This window comes from Cherax quadricarinatus, chromosome 63 (genome assembly GCF_038502225.1).
Source record: "Cherax quadricarinatus isolate ZL_2023a chromosome 63, ASM3850222v1, whole genome shotgun sequence".
NCBI classification, from domain to species: Eukaryota; Metazoa; Arthropoda; class Malacostraca; order Decapoda; family Parastacidae; genus Cherax; species Cherax quadricarinatus.
The window spans coordinates 15,210,990-15,237,936 of record NC_091354.1 but is presented as its reverse complement, the minus strand read 5'-3'; the positions used below and the strand labels follow the sequence as shown (position 1 = coordinate 15,237,936).

General features: G+C 44.3%; 1 protein-coding gene across 4 annotated transcripts in view; it reads right to left on the bottom strand.

Moving 5' to 3' along the window:
- Positions 1-26,947, bottom strand: part of LOC128698178 (uncharacterized) — a 393,415-nt gene that overhangs the window by 300,687 nt on the left and 65,781 nt on the right. For all 4 annotated transcript variants that reach the window (XM_070098652.1, XM_070098653.1, XM_070098654.1 and 1 more), the window contains exon 2: positions 26,775-26,891. The gene's annotated coding sequence lies outside the window, so the exon portion shown is untranslated. The remainder of the gene's footprint in view (positions 1-26,774; positions 26,892-26,947) is intronic.

Below are 26,947 nucleotides of genomic sequence, written 5' to 3'. Positions count from 1 at the left end.
GTGAGTCATCTACTGGTACACTGGTTACTGGTAACTGGTTACTAGGAACTGGTACTACTACTGAGACACACACACACACACACACACACACACACACATCCATATCCCTTTATGCATTTTTTTCCAACAAGTCGGCCGTCTCCCACCGAGGCAGGGTGACCCAAAAAGATAGAAAATCCCCCCCCCAAAAAAAAAAACTTTCATCATTCAACACTTTCACTTCACTCATACATAATCACTGTTTTTGTAGAGGAGCCCAGATACAACAGTTTAGAAGCATATATAAAGATTATAACATGTTCCTCCAACATTACATAGCTCCTGATGACGCACGGAGACGTGTGGAAGTACTTGAGGTGAAGATTTCCATCCCCCGTAGCTTGTCTTGCATTATTAAGATCGACTGAATGTGATCGGATTGCACGCGCACGCACGCACACACATATGCACGCACGCATATACAACAGGCCTAGTGTCTAATCGACATGTGCCTGGGACAGAATGATAACCAACACACACACACACAGATATATTACCACACGAGAGATAGGTCCAGGAATTAGAAGAAGAGGCAGGGTTAAAAGAAAGTGCTCCAATGGGTCAGGGACTACCTGAACGACAAAAGGAAGAGAGTAGCATTAAGGTATAAGACATTCGAATGGTAGAGAGTAGCGAGTACGTTCCACAAGGATCAGTACGAGGACCACTACTGCTCTTATCACACACGAATGGCCTACCAGAGGGGACTGGGTAAAACTAACGAGAATAATAAATACAGGAGAGGACAGTGAAAAACTCCAGAGAGCCTTCAACAGTCTAGATGTCGCCCTAGAAGTGGCTGGCTGAGTGCAGTGCAAGCAAATGCAAGACATAGACACTTTAGGAGAGAACAGACTGGACAGAGTACAGCATTTTTCAGCATGTTCAGCTTGTTTCAGCATGTTTCAGCTTGTAGACGCCCTTGCGGGCCTCTGCAAGCTGAAAAATGCCCCCCAACGCACCAAACTACACCTCTACAAATCTCTAATGTCCTCTGATAACTTACTCTCCTCTAGCCCTCTCCCTTGCAGCTAAAACGAACTTACTTAAACTGCAGCTTGTCCAGAATAAGGCGCTGTGCTGGGTGCTTGATGTCAGATGGGAGGACTTCGCCACAAGCGAGTCTCTCCATGCCCAATTAGACATCCCTGGGCTGAATCTGTACTGGAAGACGCTCAGTGACAGACAGACAAACTTGAGACACGACATGACTACTGGACCTCTCTCCTTGACGAAGACATTCGCAGACCCACAAACCAACACAACCTTTTCTATTCCTTGTATGATCCTGCTCCTAACCCTATTTACAAATAACCTTGGATTCTCTGACAGGTACCATTCTCTGACCCACGTTCGCCTTAGTTTTTGGGCTCAATTCTACACTCCTCTCTAGCGCTAATCTTCGCCTGTCCCGTCCTCCCCGCTCGCCCCACCGGAGTCCCAACAGAAGAGCCTGAATTTCTGTTCTCAATGTCTGTCCCACGATCGCCTTAGCTGCTGGGTTAAGCTCTGGCTCTATTTCTACGACTAAGAACACTCCTCTCCAGAGCTATTCTTCGTCTGTCCCGTCTTCACCATTTGGGATCTTACCTGAACTTGTTCGTTCGTTCGTTCATCTAAATAGACGATACCGATACCGGTACCGATACTCAAGTTTAGACTGATACCGATATTTTGTTACATCCTTAGTGAAAACAAACAAAATGCATAATAAATCGAGGCACAGCAAATGTTAAAGTGAGTTGCTAAGCATGTTAAGAGTCCTCTTCACCACTGAGCATGTTAAGAATCCTCTTCACCACCTGCCATAAACACGTCACACACTACTAAACACATGATCCACTTAACATACTCACGCGGAGCACCGCTGCTGCTGCTGCTGCTGCTGGCTTACCTGGGGGCACCAGAGGGAGAGAAAATTTAGTGTGTTACGAATGAAGTTTGTACAATTAAAACACTATTTTACCTCATCAAAAATACTTTTATCCCTAAAACAGGAATAAATGTAAACTATAAGTATATATATATATTTTTTATTATTATCACACTGGCCGATTCCCACCAGGGAAGGGTGGCCCGAAAAAGAAAAACTTTCACCATCATTCACTCCATCACTGTCTTGCCAGAAGGGTGCTTTACACTACAGTTTTTAAACTGCAACATTAACACCCCTCCTTCAGAGTGCAGGCACTGTACTTCCCATCTCCAGGACTCAAGTCCGGCCTGCCGGTTTCCCTGAACCCCTTCATAAATGTTACTTTGCTCACACTCCAACAGCACATAAAGTATTAAAAACCATTTGTCTCCATTCACTCCTATCAAACACGCTCACGCATGCCTGCTGGAAGTCCAAGCCCCTCGCACACAAAACCTCCTTTACCCCCTCCCTCCAACCTCTCCTAGGCCGACCCCTACCCCGCCTTCCTTCCACTACAGACTGATACACTCTTGAAGTCATTTTGTTTCGCTCCATTCTCTCTACATGTCCGAACCACCTCAACAACCCTTCCTCAGCCCTCTGGACAACAGTTTTGGTAATCCCGTACCTCCTCCTAATTTCCAAACTACGAATTCTCTGCATTATATTCACACCACACATTGCCCTCAGACATGACATCTCCACTGCCTCCAGCCTTCTCCTCGCTGCAACATTCATCACCCATGCTTTACACCCATATAAGAGCGTTGGTAAAACTATACTCTCATACATTCCCCTCTTTGCCTCCAAGGACAAAGTTCTTTGTCTCCACAGACTCCTAAGTGCACCACTCACCCTTTTCCCCTCATCAATTCTATGATTCACCTCATCTTTCATAGACCCATCCGCTGACACGTCCACTCCCAAATATCTGAATACATTCCCCTCATCCATACTCTCTCCCTCCAATCTGATATCCAATCTTTCATCACCTAATCTTTTTGTTATCCTATAACCTTACTCTTTTCTGTATTCACTTTTAATTTTCTTCTTTTGCATACCTTACCAAATTCATCCACCAATCTCTGCAACTTCTCTTCAGAATCTCCCAAGAGCACAGTGTCATCAGCAAAGAGCAACTGTGACAACTCCCACTTTATGTGTGATTCTTTATCTTTTAACTCTACGTCTCTTGCCAAGACCCTCGCATTTACTTCTCTTACAACCCCATCTATAAATATATTAAACAACCACGGTGACATCACACATCCTTATCTAAGGCATACTTTTACTGGGAAATAATTTCCCTCTTTCCTACATACTCTAACTTGAGCCTCGCTATCCTCGTAAAAATTCTTCACTGCTTTCAGTAACCTACCTCCTACACCATACACCTGCAACATTTGCCACATTGCCCCCCTATCCACCCTGTCATACGCCTTTTCCAAATCCATAAATGCCACAAAGACCTCTTTAGCCTTATCTAAATACTGTTCACTTATGTGTTTCACTGTAAACACCTGGTCCACACACCCCCTACCTTTCCTAAAGCCTCCTTGTTCATCTGCTATCCTATTCTCCGTCTTACTCTTAATTCTTTCAATAATAACTCTACCATACATTTTACCAGGTATACTCAACAAACTTATCCCCCTATAATTTTTGCACTCTCTTTTGTCCCCTTTGCCTTTATACAAAGGAACTATGCATGCTCTCTGCCAATCCCTAGGTACCTTACCCTCTTCCATACATTTATTAAATAATCGCACCAACCACTCCAAAACTATATCCCCACCTGCTTTTAACATTTCTATCTTTATCCCATCAATCCCGGCTGCCTTACCCCCTTTCATTTTACCTACTGCCTCACGAACTTCCCCCACACTCACAACTGGCTCTTCCTCACTCCAACAAGATGTTGTTCCTCCTTGCCCTATACACGAAATCACAGCGTCCCTATATATATATATAAATATATATATATATATATATATATATATATATATATATATATATATATATATAAATATATATATATATATAGAGAGAGAGAGAGAGAGAGAGAGAGAGAGAGAGAGAGTGAGAGATATATACACCTTTCAGTGTATATACACATAGATACTCCTTTCAGTGTATATACACATATACACCTTTCACTGTATATACACAGAGATATACACCTTGCAGTGTATATACAGAGATATACACCTTTCAGTGTATATACACATATATACTTTTAGTTTGTATACACATATTCACCTTTCAGTGTATATACACACATACACATTTCGGGGTATATACACAGATATACACATTTCGGTGTATACAAAGATATACACCTTTCAGTGTATATACAGAGATATACACCTTTTAGTGTGTATGCAGAGATATACAACTTTCAGTATATATACAGAGATATACACCTTTCAGTGTATATACAGAGATATACACCTTTCAGTGTATATACAGAGATATACACCTTTCAGTATATATACAGAGATATACAACTTTCAGTATATATACAGATATACAACTTTCAGTATATATACAGAGATATACAACTTTATAGGTAGTAGGTTGGTAGACAGCAACCACCCAGGGAAGTACTACCGTCCTGCCAGATGACTGTGAAACAAAAACCTGTAACTGTTTTGCATGATGGTAGGATTGCTGGTTTTCTTTTTCTGTCTCATAAACACGCTAGATAACAGGGATATCTTGCTACTCCTACTTACACTTTGGTCACACTTCACAGACACGCACATGCATATATATATATACATACATCTAGGTTTTTCTCCTTATTCTAAATAGCTCTTGTTCTTTTTTATTTCTTCTATTGTCCATGGGGAAGTGGAAAAGAATCTTTCCTCCGTAAGCCATGCGTGTCGTATGAGGCGACTAAAATGCCGGGAGCAATGGGCTAGTAACCCCTTCTCCTGTATACATTTACTAAAAAAGAGAAGAAGAAAAACTTTATAAAACTGGGTTGTTTAAATGTGCGTGGATGTAGTGCGGATGACAAGAAACAGATGATTGCTGATGTTATGAATGAAAAGAAGTTGGATGTCCTGGCTCTAAGCGAAACAAAGCTGAAGGGGGTAGGAGAGTTTCAGTGGGGAGAAATAAATGGGATTAAATCTGGAGTATCTGAGAGAGTTAGAGCAAAGGAAGGGGTAGCAGTAATGTTAAATGATCAGTTATGGAAGGAGAAAAGAGAATATGAATGTGTAAATTCGAGAATTATGTGGATTAAAGTAAAGGTTGGATGCGAGAAGTGGGTCATAATAAGCGTGTATGCACCTGGAGAAGAGAGGAATGCAGAGGAGAGAGAGAGATTTTGGGAGATGTTAAGTGAATGTATAGGAGCCTTTGAACCAAGTGAGAGAGTAATTGTGGTAGGGGACCTGAATGCTAAAGTAGGAGAAACTTTTAGAGAGGGTGTGGTAGGTAAGTTTGGGGTGCCAGGTGTAAATGATAATGGGAGCCCTTTGATTGAACTTTGTATAGAAAGGGGTTTAGTTATAGGTAATACATATTTTAAGAAAAAGAGGATAAATAAGTATACACGATATGATGTAGGGCGAAATGACAGTAGTTTGTTGGATTATGTATTAGTAGATAAAAGATTGTTGAGTAGACTTCAGGATGTACATGTTTATCGAGGGGCCACAGATATATCAGATCACTTTCTAGTTGTAGCTACACTGAGAGTAAAAGGTAGATGGGATACAAGGAGAATAGAAGCATCAGGGAAGAGAGAGGTGAAGGTTTATAAACTAAAAGAGGAGGCAGTTAGGGTAAGATATAAACAGCTATTGGAGGATAGATGGGCTAATGAGAGCATAGGCAATGGGGTCGAAGAGGTATGGGGTAGGTTTAAAAATGTAGTGTTAGAGTGTTCAGCAGAAGTTTGTGGTTACAGGAAAGTGGGTGCAGGAGGGAAGAGGAGCGATTGGTGGAATGATGATGTAAAGAGAGTAGTAAGGGAGAAAAAGTTAGCATATGAGAAGTTTTTACAAAGTAGAAGTGATGCAAGGAGGGAAGAGTATATGGAGAAAAAGAGAGAGGTTAAGAGAGTGGTGAAGCAATGTAAAAAGAGAGCAAATGAGAGAGTGGGTGAGCTGTTATCAACAAATTTTGTTGAAAATAAGAAAAAGTTTTGGAGTGAGATTAACAAGTTAAGGAAGCCTAGAGAACAAATGGATTTGTCAGTTAAAAATAGGAGAGGAGAGTTATTAAATGGAGAGTTAGAGGTATTGGGAAGATGGAGGGAATATTTTGAGGAATTGTTAAATGTTGATGAAGATAGGGAAGCTGTGATTTCGTGTATAGGGCAAGGAGGAATAACATCTTGTAGGAGTGAGGAAGAGCCAGTTGTGAGTGTTGGGGAAGTTCGTGAGGCAGTAGGTAAAATGAAAGGGGGTAAGGCAGCCGGGATTGATGGGATAAAGATAGAAATGTTAAAAGCAGGTGGGGATATAGTTTTGGAGTGGTTGGTGCAATTATTTAATAAATGTATGGAAGAGGGTAAGGTACCTAGGGATTGGCAGAGAGCATGCATAGTTCCTTTGTATAAAGGCAAAGGGGATAAAAGAGAGTGCAAAAATTATAGGGGGATAAGTCTGTTGAGTGTACCTGGTAAAGTGTATGGTAGAGTTATAATTGAAAGAATTAAGAGTAAGACGGAGAATAGGATAGCAGATGAACAAGGAGGCTTTAGGAAAGGTAGGGGGTGTGTGGACCAGGTGTTTACAGTGAAACATATAAGTGAACAGTATTTAGATAAGGCTAAAGAGGTCTTTGTGGCATTTATGGATTTGGAAAAGGCGTATGACAGGGTGGATAGGGGGGCAATGTGGCAGATGTTGCAAGTGTATGGTGTAGGAGGTAGGTTACTGAAAGCAGTGAAGAGTTTTTACGAGGATAGTGAGGCTCAAGTTAGAGTATGTAGAAAAGAGGGAAATTTTTTCCCAGTAAAAGTAGGCCTTAGACAAGGATGTGTGATGTCACCGTGGTTGTTTAATATATTTATAGATGGGGTTGTAAGAGAAGTAAATGCGAGGGTCTTGGCAAGAGGCGTGGAGTTAAAAGATAAAGAATCACACACAGGGTGGGAGTTGTCACAGCTGCTCTTTGCTGATGACACTGTGCTCTTGGGAGATTCTGAAGAGAAGCTGCAGAGATTGGTGGATGAATTTGGTAGGGTGTGCAAAAGAAGAAAATTAAAGGTGAATACAGGAAAGAGTAAGGTTATGAGGATAACAAAAAGATTAGGTGATGAAAGATTGAATATCAGATTGGAGGGAGAGAGTATGGAGGAGGTGAACGTATTCAGATATTTGGGAGTGGACGTGTCAGCGGATGGGCCTATGAAAGATGAGGTGAATCATAGAATTGATGAGGGAAAAAGAGTGAGTGGTGCACTTAGGAGTCTGTGGAGACAGAGAACTTTGTCCTTGGAGGCAAAGAGGGGAATGTATGAGAGTATAGTTTTACCAACGCTCTTATATGGGTGTGAAGCATGGGTGATGAATGTTGCAGCGAGGAGAAGGCTGGAGGCAGTGGAGATGTCATGTCTGAGGGCAATGTGTGGTGTGAATATAATGCAGAGAATTCGTAGTTTGGAAGTTAGGAGGAGGTGCGGGATTACCAAAACTGTTGTCCAGAGGGCTGAGGAAGGGTTGTTGAGATGGTTCGGACATGTAGAGAGAATGGAGCGAAACAGAATAACTTCAAGAGTGTATCAGTCTGTAGTGGAAGGAAGGCGAGGTAGGGGTCGGCCTAGGAAGGGTTGGAGGGAGGGGGGTAAAGGAGGTTTTGTGTGCGAGGGGCTTGGACTTCCAGCAGGCATGCGTGAGCGTGTTTGATAGGAGTGAATGGAGACAAATGGTTTTTAATACTTGACGTGCTGTTGGAGTGTGAGCAAAGTAACATTTATGAAGGGATTCAGGGAAACCGGCAGGCCGGACTTGAGTACAGTGCCTGCACTCTGAAGGAGGGGTGTTAATGTTGCAGTTTAAAAACTGTAGTGTAAAGCACCCTTCTGGCAAGACAGTGATGGAGTGAATGATGGTGAAAGTTTTTCTTTTTCGGGCCACCCTGCCTTGGTGGGAATCGGCCAGTGTGATAATAAAAAATACAACTTTCAGTATATATACAGCGATATACAACTTTCAGTATATATACAGAGATATACAACTTTCAGTATATATAAAGAGATATACAACTTTCAGTATATATACAGAGATATACAACTTTCAGTATATATACAGAGATATACACCTTTCAGTGTATATACACAGAGATGCGGCTCCTTACTCATGTAGTTGTTAGTGTGACCTTACAACTATGCCAGATTTTCTTAGAAATTAAGAGTTTTGATGTTGTATCTTAAAAATATCAAAATACTTACGAGAATTAAAATGGTAAAAACGTTTGAATTTTACATCAAAACTAAGTTAACATTCTAACCTAACCTTTCTAGAATTTACCTTATATAGTTGAATTCTAGCAAACTTAGTACATTTAACATTACTGTAATATAATTTTAGGATACTCCTGCACCACAGCGCCATCAAAAGTACTCTTGTGTGTACACTTCACAACATTTAATAAAGGAAAGTTTGGTCACTCGTGGCTTCATCAGCTCTAATGGACTGAAGAATACACTAGTGGCGAAACATTCCCTTTAATAAATGTTCTGGCCTGTACACAAGTGTCCTTCTTCATAGTAGGTACCATCTTACCATTTACAATAGTAGTCTTGAAGTTCCTTCAAGGTTACGGTGCGCTTCACTAACTCCAAGGATGAGGGACTGATTACCTCATATTCTGTATATAACTCTCCACATTATGTTCTTGTATTGATAAAGTCACTGGTCGGCGAAACGTCTACAAATAAAAATACCCAGATGTTGCACATGTATCTAATTCTTCAACTAATGTTACTGTTTCTAATTAAGCGACTATGATATATTTTCCCTGGCAGGCGGCGCCTACGTGTTTGTAAAACGTACTTATTGCTCGCTAATTGCCGAGGTGTTGCAATCTCGTGACTAAAGTCAGCTGATTTGCATCTTTGTCAGTCGTACTGGAGGTCCAGCCGCGCGCACTGTCATTACTCACGCTCTTGAAACCTGTTTAAACTTCAGGTTTAACACTATGAAGTTAATCTTCAGGATGAACACCATAAAAAAAATACCCAAAGAAGTTTTAGCTAGGAAGGTTAACAATGTGCCAGTTGCTTGTTCCAGCAGACTGAGGGTTAATGTACCAGTTGCTTGTTCCAGCAAACTGAGGGTTAAGAATGTGCCAGTTGCTTGTCCCAGCAGACTGAGGGTTAATGTACCAGTTGCTTGTTCCAGCAAACTGAGGGTTAAGAATGTGCCAGTTGCTTGTTTCAGCAGACTGAGGGTTAATGTACCAGTTGCTTGTTCCAGCAAACTGAGGGTTAAGAATGTGCCCGTCGCTTGTTCCAGCAGACTGAGGGTTAACAATGTGCCAGTTGCCTGTTCCAGCAGACTGAGGGTTAACCATGTGCCAGTTGCTTGTTCCAGCAAACTGAGGGTTAACAATGTGCCAGTTGCTTGTTCCAGCAGACTGAGGGTTAATGTACCAGTTGCTTGTTCCAGCAAACTGAGGGTTAAGAATGTGCCAGTTGCTTGTTCCAGCAGACTGAGGGTTAACAATGTGCCAGTTGCTTGTTCCAGCAGACTGAGGGTTAACAATGTGCCAGTTGCTTGTTCCAGCAGACTGAGGGTTAACAATGTGCCAGTTGCTTGTTCCAGCAAACTGAGGGTTAACAATGTGACAGTTGCTTGTTCCAGCAGACTGAGGGTTAATGTACCAGTTGCTTGTTCCAGCAAACTGAGGGTTAACAATGTGCCCGTCGCTTGTTCCAGCAAACTGAGGGTTAAGAATGTGCCCGTCGCTTATTCCAGCAGAGGGTTAAGAATGTGCCCGTCCCTTGTTCCAGCAAACTGAGGATTAAAAATGTGCCCGTCGCTTGTTCCAGCAGACTGTCATATATGATGGTGCGAAGCATCCATGCTTCACGCATGATTTACATCATAACCTGGTAAACAATATATCTCTCTACATTAAAAAGTATGTCAAAGCCAAGGAAAGTCTGACACATACCAGTACTTCGTTTCAACTGGGTAATAAGTCTGTATCAGTGGTCAGTATCTGGGACCGTAGGTCACCATGAATCATGGCTAAGGTAAAGAAACACTTAGATATCTGTTTACGAACTTAGAATTTTATATATATATATATATATATATATATAATATATATATTTATATATATATATATATATATATATATATAATCAGTTTTTCATAATACGTTGCGACTATAGTACAAGCCCATCATTCATGTGCCCTGTCAGGTGAATAATTAAAGCTTTGTGCTGTTGTTGAAATGCTGGGAATGCTGTAGTCACTGGATCTCCATGGTTGCTTGGCTGATATTTGTTTTGGTCTTTGTACTTGCAAGACTGACTTGATGATCTCTGTGTTGTGGTCACTGTACTAGCAAGACTGGCGTTGTGTGTTGTGGTCACTGTACTAGCAAGACTGGCGTTGTGTGTTGTGGTCACTGTACTAGCAAGACTGGCGTTGTGTGTTGTGGTCACTGTACTAGCAAGACTGGCGTTGTGTGTTGTGGTCACTGTACTAGCAAGACTGGCGTTGTGTGTTGGGGTCACTGTACTAGCAAGACTTGTTTGATGTGTTGTCATCACTGTACTAGCAAGACTTGCTTGATGTATGTGTTGTAGTCATTGTACTTGCAAGACTTGCTTGATGTTTGTGTTGTCATTGTACTTGCAAGACTTGCTTGATGTTTGTGTTGTAGTCACTGTACTTGCAAGACGTGATGTTTGTGTTGTGGTCACTGTACAATCAAGACTGGTTTGATGTTTGTGTTGTGATCACTACTAGCAAGGCTTGCTTGATGTTTGTGTTGTGATCACTACTAGCAAGGCTTGCTTGATGTTTGTGTTGTGATCACTGTACTAGCAAGGCTTGCTTGATGTTTGTGTTGTGATCACTACTAGCAAGGCTTGCTTGATGTTTGTGTTGTGATCACTGTACTAGCAAGGCTTGCTTGATGTTTGTGTTGTGATCACTGTACTAGCAAGGCTTGCTTGATGTTTGTGTTGTGATCACTGTACTAGCAAGGCTTGCTTGATGTTTGTGTTGCGGTCACTGTACTAGTAAGACTAGCTTGGTGATGTTTGTGTTATGGTCACTGTACTTGCAAGACTGGCTTGGTAATGGTTGTCTTGCACTAGTAAGACTGGCTTGGTGATGCTTGCTTACATAATAACCATGACATCAGCTGTGGCTGTTTAGGATAACAGCTACGAACACTGACGTTACGAGCCCAACCACCAAGCAGTGTGCCAGCCTACTGCCAGCTGACTACAGTGAGAGGAGGAACCCTGTGTGTGCAGTTAATTCCCAGGTGACGGAGCTATATGAAGCTCTCAGCAAGTCAGGTGTTAAGCCAGCATTGCTCTGTGCTTCCACTATACGGCAGGCACTACACACCAAGAGCTCTTGCTTTCAATATATCTTAGCCTTTGACAGCTTTATACACGCATCAAAATGGACAACTCACTCACCTTGACCTTCTTGCTGAATGCAATAAAGCGATTTCAGAAATCATAGTGAGACCATATCAGGAAATAAGAAACTGTTACTATTTTATTATTATTATTATTATTATTATTATTATTATTAGTAGTAGTAGTAGTAGTAGTAGTAGTAGTAGTAATAGTAGTAGTAGAATTTTATTATTTACTATAATTATATGTTTTATTTGTGTAGGAATGCAATACTGGCTACACAGCTGTAGTCTGTTGGTTCCGCATTTTTTTGCTTGGCAGCACAACTTCACCTTCCATCATTCTTGTGTTCTTCATCTTCGGTGAACGTGTGCAACACAAACTTTTAGCTTACCACTTTTTCAGACACTACAGTAAAGAGCGCAAGAAGCAGTGGCTACGACTGAGAAAAACGTCAAAACATGCACAGTATGTGGTCATACATGCATATACATAAACAACCCGCACTAAGGAGACTAAAACATGATGTTTCGTCCGACTGGCACCATTAACAAGTCACACAATGCGACGTGTTAATGGTGCGGATTATTTATGTATTGTTCCAGCCACGGTACTGTGACCTTTTATTTTTTGAAGTATGTGGCTTTCAATTCTGGTTCACGTCCAATATGGCTAACAATTAACCCATGACGTCACATGCAAAACCTAAATACGGAAATAAAAGTGAAGATTATTATAACTTATACAAACCTATAATAACAAATATTTAACTTTGGTCTCGGCTTATAGCGTGTAGAAACTGACGTACTATAAGTCGTTGGAAAACTACCTGGGTGTCTGTAGGACGGACTGATGACCACTTGAACAACCACAATAACAACAACAATAACAACCACAACAATAACAACCAACAATAATAACCAACAACAGCAACAACTGCCGTCGCTGCTACTACCATCGTTAATGGCTTTTAAAATGCAGGTAAAAACTTCTGGAACACACGTACGAGCTGACCTTATTGATCAGAAAGGTATTTGACTACCAGTGTCACCACTCCCTCCACTACCAGTGTCACCACTCCCTCCACTACCACTGTCACCACTCCCTCCACTACCACCGTCACCACTCCCTCCACTACCACCGTCACCACTCCACTACCACTGCCACCACTCCCTCCACTACCACCGTCACCACTCCCTCCACTACCACCGTCACCACTCCCTCCACTACCACCGTCACCACTCCCTCCACTACCACTGTCACCACTCCCTCCACTACCACTGTCACCACTCCCTCCACTACCACTGTCACCACTCCCTCCACTACCACCGTCACCACTCCCTCCACTACCACCGTCACCACTCCACTACCACTGCCACCACTCCCTCCACTACCACCGTCACCACTCCCTCCACTACCACCGTCACCACTACCTCCACTACCACCATCACCACTCCCTCCACTACCACTGTCACCACTCTCTCCACTACCACTGCCACCACTCCCTCCACTACCACTGTCAAAACTCTCTCCACTACCACTGTCACCACTTCCTCCACTACCACCGTCACCACTCTCTCCACTACCACACTCACCACTCCCTCCACTACCACTGTCACCACTCCCTCCATTACCACTGTCACCACTCCCTCCACTACAACTGTCACCACTCCCTCCACTACCATACTCACCACTCCCTCCACTACCACTCTAACCACTCCCTCCACTACCACTGTCAAAACTCTCTCCACTACCACTGTCACCACTCCCTCCACTACCACTGTCAAAACTCACACCACTACCACTGTCACCACTCCCTCCACTACCACTGTCACCACTCCCTCCACTACCACCGTCACCACTCCCTCCACTACCACTGCCACCACTCCCTCCACTACCACTGTCACCACTCCCTCCACTACCACCGTCACCACTCCCTCCACTACCACCGTCACCACTCCCTCCACTACCACTGTCACCACTCCCTCCACTACCACTGTCAAAACTCTCTCCACTACCACTGTCACCACTTCCTCCACTACCACCGTCACCACTCTCTCCACTACCACACTCACCACTCCCTCCACTACAACTGTCACCACTCCCTCCACTACCACTGTCACCACTCCCTCCACTACTGTCACCACTCCCTCCACTATCACTGTCACCACTCCCTCCACTACCACTCTAACCACTCCCTCCACTGCCATTGTCAAAACTCTCTCCACTACCACTGTCACCACTCCCTCCACTACCACTGTCAAAACTCTCTCCACTACCACTGTCACCACTCCCTCCACTACCACTGTCACCACTCCCTCCACTACCACTGTCACCACTCCCTCCACTACAACTGTCACCACTCCCTCCACTACCATACTCACCACTCCCTCCACTACCACTCTAACCACTCCCTCCACTACGACTGTCAAAACTCTCTCCACTACCACTGTCACCACTCCCTCCACTACCACTGTCACTCCCTCCACTACCACTGTCAAAACTCTCTCCACTACCACTGTCACCACTCCCTCCACTACCACTGTCACCACTCCCTCCACTACCACTGTCAAAACTCCCTCCACTACCACTCCCACCACTCCCTCCACTACCACTGTCACCACTACCTCAACTACCACTCACCAATCCCTCCACTACCACCGTCACCACTCCCTCCACTACCACCGTCACCACTCCCTCCACTACCACTGTCACCACTCTCTCCACTACCACTGCACCACTCCCTCCACTACCACTGTCACTCTCTCCACTACCACTGTCACCACTTCCTCCACTACCACCGTCACCACTCTCTCCACTACCACACTCACCACTCCCTCCACTACCACTGTCACCACTCCCTCCACTACCACTGTCACCACTCCCTCCACTACCACTGTCACCACTCCCTCCACTACCACTGTCACCACTCCCTCCACTATCACTGTCACCACTCCCTCCACTACCATACTCACCACTCCCTCCACTGCCACTGTCAAAACTCTCTCCACTACCACTGTCACCACTCCCTCCACTACCACTGTCACCACTCCCTCCACTACCACTGTCAAAACTCTCTCCACTACCACTGTCACCACTCCCTCCACTACCACTGTCACCACTCCCTCCACTACCACCGTCACCACTCCCTCCACTACCACTGCCACCACTCCCTCCACTACCACTGTCACCACTCCCTCCACTACCACCGTCACCACTCCCTCCACTACCACCGTCACCACTCCCTCCACTACCACTGTCACCACTCCCTCCACTACCACTGTCAAAACTCCCTCCACTACCACTGTCACCACTTCCTCCACTACCACCGTCACCACTCTCTCCACTACCACACTCACCATTCCCTCCACTACAACTGTCACCACTCCCTCCACTACCACTGTCACCACTCCCTCCACTACTGTCACCACTCCCTCCACTATCACTGTCACCACTCCCTCCACTACCACTCTAACCACTCCCTCCACTGCCATTGTCAAAACTCTCTCCACTACCACTGTCACCACTCCCTCCACTACCACTGTCAAAACTCTCTCCACTACCACTGTCACCACTCCCTCCACTACCACTGTCACCACTCCCTCCACTACCACTGTCACCACTCCCTCCACTACAACTGTCACCACTCCCTCCACTACCATACTCACCACTCCCTCCACTACCACTCTAACCACTCCCTCCACTACCACTGTCAAAACTCTCTCCACTACCACTGTCACCACTCCCTCCACTACCACTGTCACCACTCCCTCCACTACCACTGTCAAAACTCTCTCCACTACCACTGTCACCACTCCCTCCACTACCACTGTCACCACTCCCTCCACTACCACTGTCAAAACTCCCTCCACTACCACTCCCACCACTCCCTCCACTACCACTGTCACCACTCCCTCCACTACCACCGTCACCAATCCCTCCACTACCACCGTCACCACTCCCTCCACTACCACCGTCACCACTCCCTCCACTACCACTGTCACCACTCTCTCCACTACCACTGCCACCACTCCCTCCACTACCACTGTCAAAACTCTCTCCACTACCACTGTCACCACTTCCTCCACTACCACCGTCACCACTCTCTCCACTACCACACTCACCACTCCCTCCACTACCACTGTCACCACTCCCTCCACTACCACTGTCACCACTCCCTCCACTACCACTGTCACCACTCCCTCCACTACCACTGTCACCACTCCCTCCACTATCACTGTCACCACTCCCTCCACTACCATACTCACCACTCCCTCCACTGCCACTGTCAAAACTCTCTCCACTACCACTGTCACCACTCCCTCCACTACCACTGTCACCACTCCCTCCACTACCACTGTCAAAACTCTCTCCACTACCACTGTCACCACTCCCTCCACTACCACTAAAATTCCTTCACGAGACCTCGACTCCATAAGTACGTACGCACCCTCAGAGCAGACTTCATAACCAGCTTCGTGTAGAGGTACGATAGGCCCCAGGAAAACCCTACTCCTAAGGCAAATGTTGATTTCTTACAAAACGCATTTTAAGCAAATTTTTCGACATACGATGGAAGATGAGGTAATCAGTCCCTCTGTCTTGATGAATCTGAAGAGGAGGCAGGAAGACGGTCACTTATATACATAAGATGAGGTGCAGCAGTTGAAAATATCGTCCCTTTAGCTCGATTGCTAGCGCACTCAGCTCACACACTGAGGTCCGTGGTTCGATTTCCCGGTACGGGGGGAAACATTATGATGCGTTTCTATTAAGGAGCCTGCTGTCCCTGTTCACCTAACACCTTGGTTTTAGTCGACTGGTGTGGGTCGCATCATAGGGACAATAACGACCTAGTCTACCCGAAATGCTCTGAATAACAAATTGCTTTCTATATAGTAGTATGTTTTTGATGACGGCTACGTCTGTATAACTTGTACATGTACTTGTAGAAATAAAGAATATTTTTATTATTATTCTTAATGGAAGTAGGTTATGCTCAAGAGTTGGACATTTACGAGGCAGAAGACATCCTCAAGAGCTGTACCTCATCTGACTCTAGTATATAATTTATCAAGACTAAGGTACTGAACACCATGAAGACTAAGGGACTGATTATATTACCTCCTCTTGAACTGTCTTTGGTATGTAATCTCTGTACTGGCTGGCGAAACGTCTTCGAAATAAAGATACCCTTCGTCTCCAGTCACTAGTCTGTTATAAGAATTCGCCCCTAGCGAAATTTGCCAGCCAAGGAGCACTCCGTGGACACAGGGCGTCCTCAGACAACACTGCTTGGGGAAAATGGATGGCATACAGAGCAAAATTCAAAATTCATTTACAGTGGACGTCCCCAGAAATAAGTGAAAATTTCTCGACATTTAGTTTCCTTGTTAAAAACAATAGGTATGTGTGTGTGTGTGTGTACTCACCTATTTGTGGTTGCAGGGGTCGATTCACAGCTCCTGGCCCCGCCTCTTCGCTGATTGCTACTAGGTCCTCTCTCTCCCTGCCCCATGAGCTCTATCATACCTCGCCTTAAAACTATGTATGGTTCCCGCCTCCACTACGTCACTTTCTAGGCTATTCCACGGCCTGACTACTCTATGACTGAAGAAATACTTCCTAACATCCCTTTGATTCATCTGAGTCTTCAACTTCCAATTGTGACCTCTTGTGTCTGTGTCCCGTCTCTGGAACATCCCGTCTTTGTCCACCTTGTCTATTCCGCGCAGTATTTTATATGTCGTTATCATGTCTCCCCTGACCCTCCTGTCCTCCAGTGTCGTCAGGCCGATTTCCCTCAACCTTTCTTCGTAGGACAATCTCCGTAGCTCTGGGACTAGTCTTGTTGCAAACCTTTGCACTTTCTCTAATTTCTTGACGTGCTTGACTTGGTGTGGATTCCAAACTGGTGCTGCATACTCCAGTATGGGCCTGACGTAAATGGTAAACAGAGTCTTAAACGAATCCTTACTGAGGTATCGGAACGCTATCCGTAGGTTTGCCAGGCGCCCGTATGCTGCAGCAATTATCTGATTGATGTGCGCCTCAGGAGATATGCTCGGTGTTATACTCACCCCCAGATCTTTTTCCTTGAGTGAGGTTTACAATCTTTGGCCATCTAAACTATATTGTGTCTGCGGTCTTCTTTGCCCTTCCCCAATCTTCATGACTTTGCATTTGGCAGGGTTAAATTCAAGGAGCCAGTTGCTGGACCAGGCTTGTAGCCTGTCCAGGTCTCTTTGTAGTCCTGCCTGATCCTCATCCGATTTGATTCTTCTCATTAACTTCGCATCATCTGCAAACAAGGACACTTCTGAGTCTATCCCTGCCGTTATGTCGTTCACATATACCAAGAACAGCACAGGTTCTAGGACTGACCCCTGTGGAACCCCGCTTGTCACAGGCGCCCACTCTGACACCTCGTCGCGTACCATGACTCGTTGTTGCCTCCCTGTCAGGTATTCTCTGATCCATTGCAGTGCCTTTCCTGTTATGTGTGCCTGATATTCTAGCTTTTGCAGTAACCTCTTGTGAGGAACTGTGTCGAAGGCCTTCTTGCAGTCCAAAAATATGCAGTCGATCCACCCCTCTCTCTCTTGTCTTACTTCTGTCACCTTGTCATAAAACTCTAGTAGGTTTGTGACACAGGATTTTCCTTCCCTGATACCGTGCTGGTTGTCAATTATACACTTGTTTCTTTCCAGGTGCTCCACCACTCTCCTCCTGATGATCTTCTCCATGACCTTGCATACTATACACGTTAGTGATACAGGTCTGTAGTTTAGTGCCTAGTGTCTGTCTCCCTTTTCAAAAATTGGGACTACATTTGCCATTTTCCATACCTCAGGGAGTTGCCCAGTTTCAAATGATGTGTTGAAGATCTTTGTTAATGGCTCACACAATATCTCTGCTCCCTCTTTAAGGACCCATGGAGAGATGTTGTCTGGTCCCACCGCCTTTGAGGTGTCAAGTTCGCATAGCAGCTTCTTCACCTCCTCCTTGGTTATATGTACCTCATCCAGCACTTGCTGGTGTGCCCCCCTGTTCTGATTTCCTGGAGTCCTACTAGTTTCCACTGTAAATACTTCTTTAAATCTTGTGTTGAGCTCCTGACATACCTCTCGGTCGTTTCTTGTGAATTCCCCATCACCCTTCCTCAGTCTGATTACCTGGTCCTTTACTGTTGTTTTCCTTCTGTTGTGGCTGTACAACAGCTTCGGGTCAGTCTTTACTTTTGATGCTATGTCATTTTCATATTGTCTCTGAGCCTCCCTTCTTATCTGTGCATATTCGTTTCTGGCTCTTCGGCTAATTTCTTTATTTTCCTGAGTTCTCTGTCTTCTGTACCTTTTCCATTCTCTAGTACACCTAGTTTTTGCCTCCCTACACCTTCGGGTGAACCAAGGACTCGTTCTGTGTGTGTGTGTGTGTGTGTGTGTGTGTGTGTGTGTGTGTGTGTGTGTGTGTGTGTGTGTGTGTGTGTGTGTGTGCGTGTGTGCGTGTGTGCGTGTGTACTCACCTATTTGTGGTTGTAGAGTTTGAGTCATAGCTCCTGGCCCCGCCTCTTCACTGATCGCTACTAGGGCCTCTCTCTCTGCTCCATGAGCTTTATCAAACCTCGTCTTCAAACTATGTATGGCTCCTGCCTCCACTACGTTACTTGCCAGACTGTTCCACTTCCTGACAACTCCATGACTAAAGAAATACTTCCTAACATCCCTCTGACTCATTTGAGTCTTCAACTTCCAACTGTGACCCCTTGTTGCTGTGACCCATCTCTGGAACATCCTGTCTCTGCCCACCTTGTCAACTCCTCGCAGGATTTTGTATGTCGTTACCATGTCTCCCCTAACCCTCATGTCTTCTAGTGTCGTCAGGCCGTGTGTGTGTGTACTCGCCTAATTGTGGTTGTAGGGGTCGAGACTCAGCTCCTAGCCCCGCCTTTTCACCAAGTGCTACTAGGTTCCCTCTCTCCCTGCTCCATGAGTTTTATCATACCTCATCTTAAAGCTATGTATGGTTCCTGCCTCCACTACCTCATTTGCTACGCTATTCCACTTCCTGACTACTCTATGACTGAAGAAATACTTCCTAACATCCCTTTGACTCATCTGGGTCTTCAACTTCCAATTGTGACCCCTTGTGTGTGTGTGTTTGTGTACTCACCTATTTACTCACCTATTTGTGGTTGCAGGGGTCGAGTCTTAGCTCCTGGCCCCGCCTCTTCACTGGCTGCTACTAGGTCCTCTCTCTCCCTGCTCCATGAGCTTTATCAAACCTCGTCTTAAAACTATGTATGGTTCCCGCCTCCACTACGTCACTTTCTAGGCTATTCCACTGCCTGACAACTCTATGATTGAAGAAATACTTCCTAACATCCCTTTGACTCATCTGAGTCTTCAACTTCCAATTGTGACCTCTTGTTTCTGTGTCCCCTCCCTGGAACATCCTGTCTTTGTCCACCTTGTCTATTCCGCGCAGTATTTTATATATCGTTATCATGTCTCCCCTGACCGTCCTGTCCTCCAGTGTCGTCAGGGCGATTTCCCTTAACCTTTCTTCATAGGACATTCCCCTTAGCTCTGGACCTAACCTTGTCGCAAACCTTTGCACTTTCTCTAATTTCTTTACGTGCTTGATCAAGTGCGGGTTCCAAACAGGTGCTGCATACTCCAGTATGGGCCTGACGTACACGGTGTACAGTGTCTTGAACGATTCCTTACTAAGGTATCGGAACGCTGTTCTCAGGTTTGCCAGGCGCCCATATGCTGCAGCAGTTATCTGGTTGATGTGTGCTTCCGGAGACATGCTCGGTGTTATACTCACCCCAAGATCTTTCTCCTTGAGCGAGGTTTGCAGTCTCTGGCCACCTAGCCTATACTCCGTCTGTGGTCTTCTGTGTCCTTCCCCGATCTTCATGACTTTTCATTTGTCGGGGTTAAATTCGAGAAGCCAGTTGCTGAACCAGGTGTCCAGTCTGTCCAGGTCTCTCTGAAGTCCTGCCTGATCCTCATCTGATTTAATTCTCCTCATTAACTTCACATCATCTGCGAACAGGGACACTTCTGAGTCTAACCCTTCCATCATGTCGTTCACATAAACTAAAAATAGCACTGGTCCTAGGACCGACCCCTGTGGGACCCTGCTCGTCACAGGTGCCCACTGTGATACCTCATCACGTACCATGACTCGTTGTTGCCTCCCTGTCGGGTATTTTCTGATCCATTGCAGTGCCCTTCCTGTTATATGCGCCTGCTGCTCTAGCTTCTGCACTAATCTCTTGTGAGGAACTGTGTCAAAGGCCATCTTGCAGTCCAAGCAGATGCAACCGGCCTTCTTGCAGTCCAAGAAGATGCAATCGGCCTTCTTGCAGTCCAAGAAGATGCAATCAACCCACCCCTCTCTCTCGTGTCTTACTTCTGTTACTTTATCATAAAACTCCAGAAGGTTTGTGACAGGATTTGCGTTCCATGAATCCGTGCTGGTTGGCGTTTATACTCTTGTTCCGTTCCAGGTGCTCCACCACTCTCCTCCTGATAATCTTCTCCATAACTTTGCATACTATACACGTCAGTGACACAGGTCTATAGTTTAGTGCCTCTTTTCTGTCTCCTTTTTTAAAAATGGGAACTACATTTGCCGTCTTCCATACCTCAGGTAGTTGCCCAGTTTCCAGGGATGTGTTGAAGATTGAGGTAAGTGGCACACACAGCATATCCGCTCCCTCTCTAAGGACCCACGGGGAGATGTCCGGTTCCAATGCCTTTGAGGTATCGATGTCCCTCAGCAGCTTCTTCACCTCCTCATTTGTATGCATGTCATCCAACACTTGTTGATATATTCCTTGCTGGTGTCCCCCTCTGTTCTGTCCCCCCAGAGGCCTTCCTGTCTCCACTGTAAATACTTCTTAAAGCTCATATTGAGCTCCTCACATACTTCTTGATCGTTTCTTGTGAGTTCCCCACCTTCTTTCCTCAGCCTTATCACCTGGTCTTTGACTGTTATCTTCCTCCTAATGTGGCTATACAGCAGTTTCGTGTCATACTTGACTTTCGATGCTATGTCGTTTTCGTACTGTCGCTGGACCTCCCTCCTTATGTGTGCATACTCGTTTCTGGCTGTGTGTGTGTGTGTGCGTGTTTATATATATATATATATATATATATATATATATATATATATATATATATATATATATATATATATATATATATATATATATAGCAGAATAACCACTGTGAAAAAAATAAGTGAAATTCCAAGCGCTTTCGTGATTTCTCACATTCTCAAGGAACTATAAAAATAAAATTAACAGGAAGGCATATAAGGATGAGACTACACCTCACGACTACCTCACAATACCTGACTTTTTATGATGATGTAGGTAGGTAGCCAAGAATCCGTGAAAATCAGCTTATATGCTACCCAAAAATTTAATTTGTCTAATGTACATTAATAAATTCTGCCGAAATTTTACTAATTATAAATGAATCCAATTTGTACAACCCAAAAGTAATATTGACAGTATTTTCAAAATAATTCTTTTATGAGACGATCCTATTATATTCCCCTTGACCATGGACTTGCCAGATACAACTTTCTCAGCTTTTTGAAAATCAAGTGGATAGTTAAAATCTCTCACATGAATAAACAGAGCATCAGAATCTTGTCCTCTTCTAATGCTATATTTATGTTCTTTTAATCTTAGTTCAAGACTTTTACCAGTTTGACCGTAATAAATTTTATCACATGGTTATTCTGCTTACTGTGATATCACTCTCTAACCTTCCTAAAGGATGCTTTAGGAAGGGTAAAGGGTGTGTAGACCAAGTGTTTACAGTGAAACATGTAGGTGAACAATATTTAGATAAGGATAAAGAGGTTTTTGTGGTATTTGTGGATTTGGAAAAGGCGTATGACAGGGTGGATAGGGGGACAATGTGGCAGATGTTGCAAATGTATGGAATAGGACGTAGGTTATTGAAAGCAGTGAAAAGTTTCTACGAGGATAGTGAAGCTCAGGTTCAAGTATGTAAGAGAGAGGGAGATTATTTCCCAGTAAAAGTGGGGCTTAGACAAGGATGTGTCATGTCACCATGGTTGTTTAATATATTTATAGATGGGATGGTAAGAGAAGTGAATGCTCGGGTGTTGGCAAGAGGTTTGGGGTTAAAAAATAAAGAATCTAGCACGAAGTGGGAGTTGTCACAGCTGCTCTTTGCTGATGACACTGTGCTTTTGGGAGATTCTGAAGAGAAGTTGCAGAGGTTGGTGGATGAGTTTGGTAGGGTATGTAAAAGAAGAAAATTGAAAGTGAATATAGGAAAGAGTAAGGTTATGAGGATAACAAAAAGATTAGGTGATGAAAGGTTGGATATCAGATTGGAGGGAGAGAGTATGGAGGAGGTGAATATATTCAGATATTTAGGAGTGGACGTGTCAGCGGATGGGTCTATGAAAGATGAGGTGAATCATAGAATTGATGAGGGGAAAAAGGTGAGTGGTGCACTGAGGAGTCTGTGGAGACAAAGAACTTTGTCCATGAGAGCAAAGAGGTGAATGTATGAGAGTATAGTTGTACCAACACTCTTGTATGGGTGTGAAGCATGGGTGGTGAATGTTGCAACGAGGAGAAGGCTGGAGGCAGTGGAGATGTCATGTCTGAGGGCAATGTGTGGTGTGAATATAATGCAGAGAATTAGTAGTTTGGAAATTAGGAAAAGGTGTGGGATTACCAAAACTATTATCCAGAGGGCTGAGGAGGGGTTGTTGAGGTGGTTCGGACATGTAGAGAGAATCGGGAAGAAGTTGATATCCTTGGGGTGAAATCTGACTCCAAACTGGCCATGAAGAACCATGTTGTAAATCTTGCAAACAAGGCAGCCAGGAAGCTTACAGCACTTCGCTGTATCTCGCATCTGCTTGACAGTAGGGCTTGCAAGATTCTGTACGAGGCACAAGTATGCTCACACCTTGAGTATGCTCCACTTTCTTGGTTTGCCTGCCCCCTCCCCTCTCATCTGCGACTGCTTGACAGAGTAGACAACAGAGCAAGACGTCTCATCTCTCGCCTGGACCAATCCTGGACAGATCTGTCATTTCAGCAGAGCCTTCAACACAGGAGGGATGTGGGTGGCCTTACTGTTATGTACAAGGCCAATATTGTCAAAGTACCACACTTGGATCCACTTCAAGGACAGCGTGAAACAAGCTTTTATGCCACAAGACGGGCAGAAAGCAGCAACTTCACTCTGGCTGTACCCTTCTCCAGAACATCACTCCATATGAGATCATATATACCCAGGATGACTCGAGTATGGAACACATTCGTACAGTATAATGATGTCAACGAGATAAAGTCAGTTAATCAAATGAAAATGCTGGCCCACAGATGGCTCCAACTTCATCCTGTTCCCTACTTGTATGCCTCATAATAAAAATGCTTTCAAATGAGCTGATGTAGGTAACAGCTCTTAGCTTGTCAATAAAGTTAGGAATCCTTAACCTATAAATAGCTTGTCAATAAAGCTAGGGATCCTTAACCTTTTCAAACCCTGTGTAAAAAAAACAAGAATGAGGGAAGGCGGAGTAAGGGTCGGCCTAGGAAGGGTTGGAGGGAGAAGGTAAAGAAGGTTTTGTGTGCAAAGGGCTTGGACTTCCAGCAAACATGCGTGAGCGTATTTGATAGGAGTGAATGGAGACAAATGTTTTTTAATATTTGACATGCTGTTGGAGTGTGAGCAAAGTAACATTTATGAAGGGATTCAGGGAAACCGGCAGGCCGGACTTGAGTCCTGGAGATGGGAAGTACAGTGTCTGCACTCTGAAGGAGGGGTGTTAATGTTGCAGTTTTATAACTGTAGTGTAAGCATGCCTCTGGCAAGACAGTGATGGAGTGAATGATGACGAAAGTTTTCTTTTTTGGGCCACCCTGCCCTGGTGGGAAACGGCCGATGTGTTAATAAAAAAAAATATTCCATGTAAACTACTTAAGACTAGCTTAAGAATTAATATACATTTAATGTGATCTGTAACAATGCAGTTTATATTGTGTACACGCCAAAAGAATAATAAAAACATAATAATCCTGCATTATGCTGCCAGTCTGCCACTTAATGATTGAAAAACCTGAATAAATCTAATTTGTGAATAGTGAACACAATGTTCAGACTAAGCTATGTTTACACCTGACAGTCAAGACTACGGTGCTCTTCAACAACTTCAAGGCTGAGGGACTGATTACCTCATCTTTTGTATATAGTTTTACATTCTTTACATTATGTCCTTGTATTGATACAGCCACTGGGTGGCGAAACGTCTTCAAATAAAGATATCCAGATGCTGCACATGTCATTTTTTACTACCTCCCTTGTTTTGAACATTCTCATTACCCACCCCATCATTTTCTTGGCCTTCACATTTGCCTTATTGTGTTCTTTAAAAATACCTCAGCTGCCATTATTACACCCAAGTCCTTCATATGCTTGTATTGTTCTATGTGTTGGTTTTCTTATATATTATATACAGTGCCCCTTTTGAGTTCTTCATTCTTTACATAACTCGGTTGTTGGAACTTGTTACCATGGAATATCATATTATTCTCTATGACTTACTGAAACACTCTTTGTATGCTCTTGTAATTTTTTTTCATTCCTTTACCAAGGTTGTCATGCTTATTTTTGTATCATCTGCAGATGATGATACGGAGCTGTGTGTGTTTCTCTTCAAAATCATAAACCTGGAGATAGTTTCGGGGGTCAACGTCCCCGCGGCCCAGTCTGTGACCAGGCCTCGTGGTGGATCAGGACCGATCAACCAGGCTGTTACTACTGGTCGCACGCAAACCGACGTACGAACCACAGCCCGGCTGGTCAGGTAATGACTTCAGATGCCTGTATAGGGCATTCTTGAAAACAGCCAAAGATCTATTGGTAATCTCCCTCATGTATGCTGGGAGGGAGCTGAACAATCTTGGGCCCCTGACGCTTATTGTGTTCTCTCTTAGCGTACTCGTGGCACCCCTGCTTTTCAATGAGGGGATATTGAATCTCCTGCCGAGTCTTCTACTTTCGTAGGGAATGATTTTCGTGTGCAAATTTGGTACTAATCCCTTTAGAATTTTCCAAGTGTATATTATCATGTATCTTTCTCGCCTGCGCTCCAGGGAATACAAGTCAAGGGACTTCAACCGTTCGCAGTAATTTACGTGCTTTATCGTACTTATTTGTGCTGTGAAGGTTCTCTATATAATCTCCAGGTCAGCAATATCGCCTGCCATAATATTAAAAGGGGCCGTTAGTGCTCAGCAATATTCCAGCTTAGACGGAACAAGCGATATGAAGAGAATCATCATGGGCTAGGCATCCCTAGTTTTTAGGGTTCTCATTATCCATCCTATCATTTCTCTAACAGATGTGGTAGATATATATAGTGCCGGCAGCATCTTATCTGAGAGGATACTCTATGTAATGTAACCTAAGATCACAGTAATACACGAGAGAAATACTATCCCTAGTGTTACTGTGTACTTGTGCAGTATACTTAGATAATCCCAGCTACTTTATAGAAAGGTTCCCTTGCTAACTGTGACGTCACGAGGCCCCTCACACGTGAGCCGTAGGCCACAGCGTTCATCCTTTCACTCCCGGTAACCTTCGACTCGACGGCAGGCTCCTCAAGCTTCTCTTAATTATACGCCTCCAAGATATCCATGTTTATTTATTACTCCAATATATCTCCTGACGAACCCCCACGACAATACCATCCCTCAAAATGTCTGCATCAGAGATTTAAGATCAACCTGTTCGTAGTGGTGACTACAATGGTTCAACAATTTTTGGAGAGAAGACCCCTGAAGAATCTTATCCCACCATCACTGAGTAAACTTGTTGTACATAGAATGAAATGGAGTGAGTGTACCTGTTAGATGTTTAAGGCAGGGGGAGGGAGATTCTTAACATGTAGACCCCCAATGGATTGGCCAATATGTTCCCATACACCCTTCGCCAGACTGTCGAAATCATAATCATCACCAGTCCTATTAGGCACAATATGACTCCAAAAGACAGCTTAGGGACAGAACAGTTGATAGCTTAATCTAAACTATCAACTGTTCAGAGATCGAGTTCCACACCCCCATTATTTGGTTACCATACCCCTTAGGGGTATAGAATAAGTACTTGGGGATACTTTGGGTATCCTCTTGGGTAGGGGGTACAGAGCCACTTTACATACCTTGGGGTGTGAGAGTGACACGTCACTCTCCGTGTGTGCAGCTGCTGCCGCTGCTGTTCCCTGCTGCACGTCTTGCTAACCCAGGTAGCTGCTGCCTTTCCTCCTACCCATCACGCTCTGCACGTGCAATGGAGAAAGGGAAATGAATGAGTCATATTTCTCCAGGAAATACA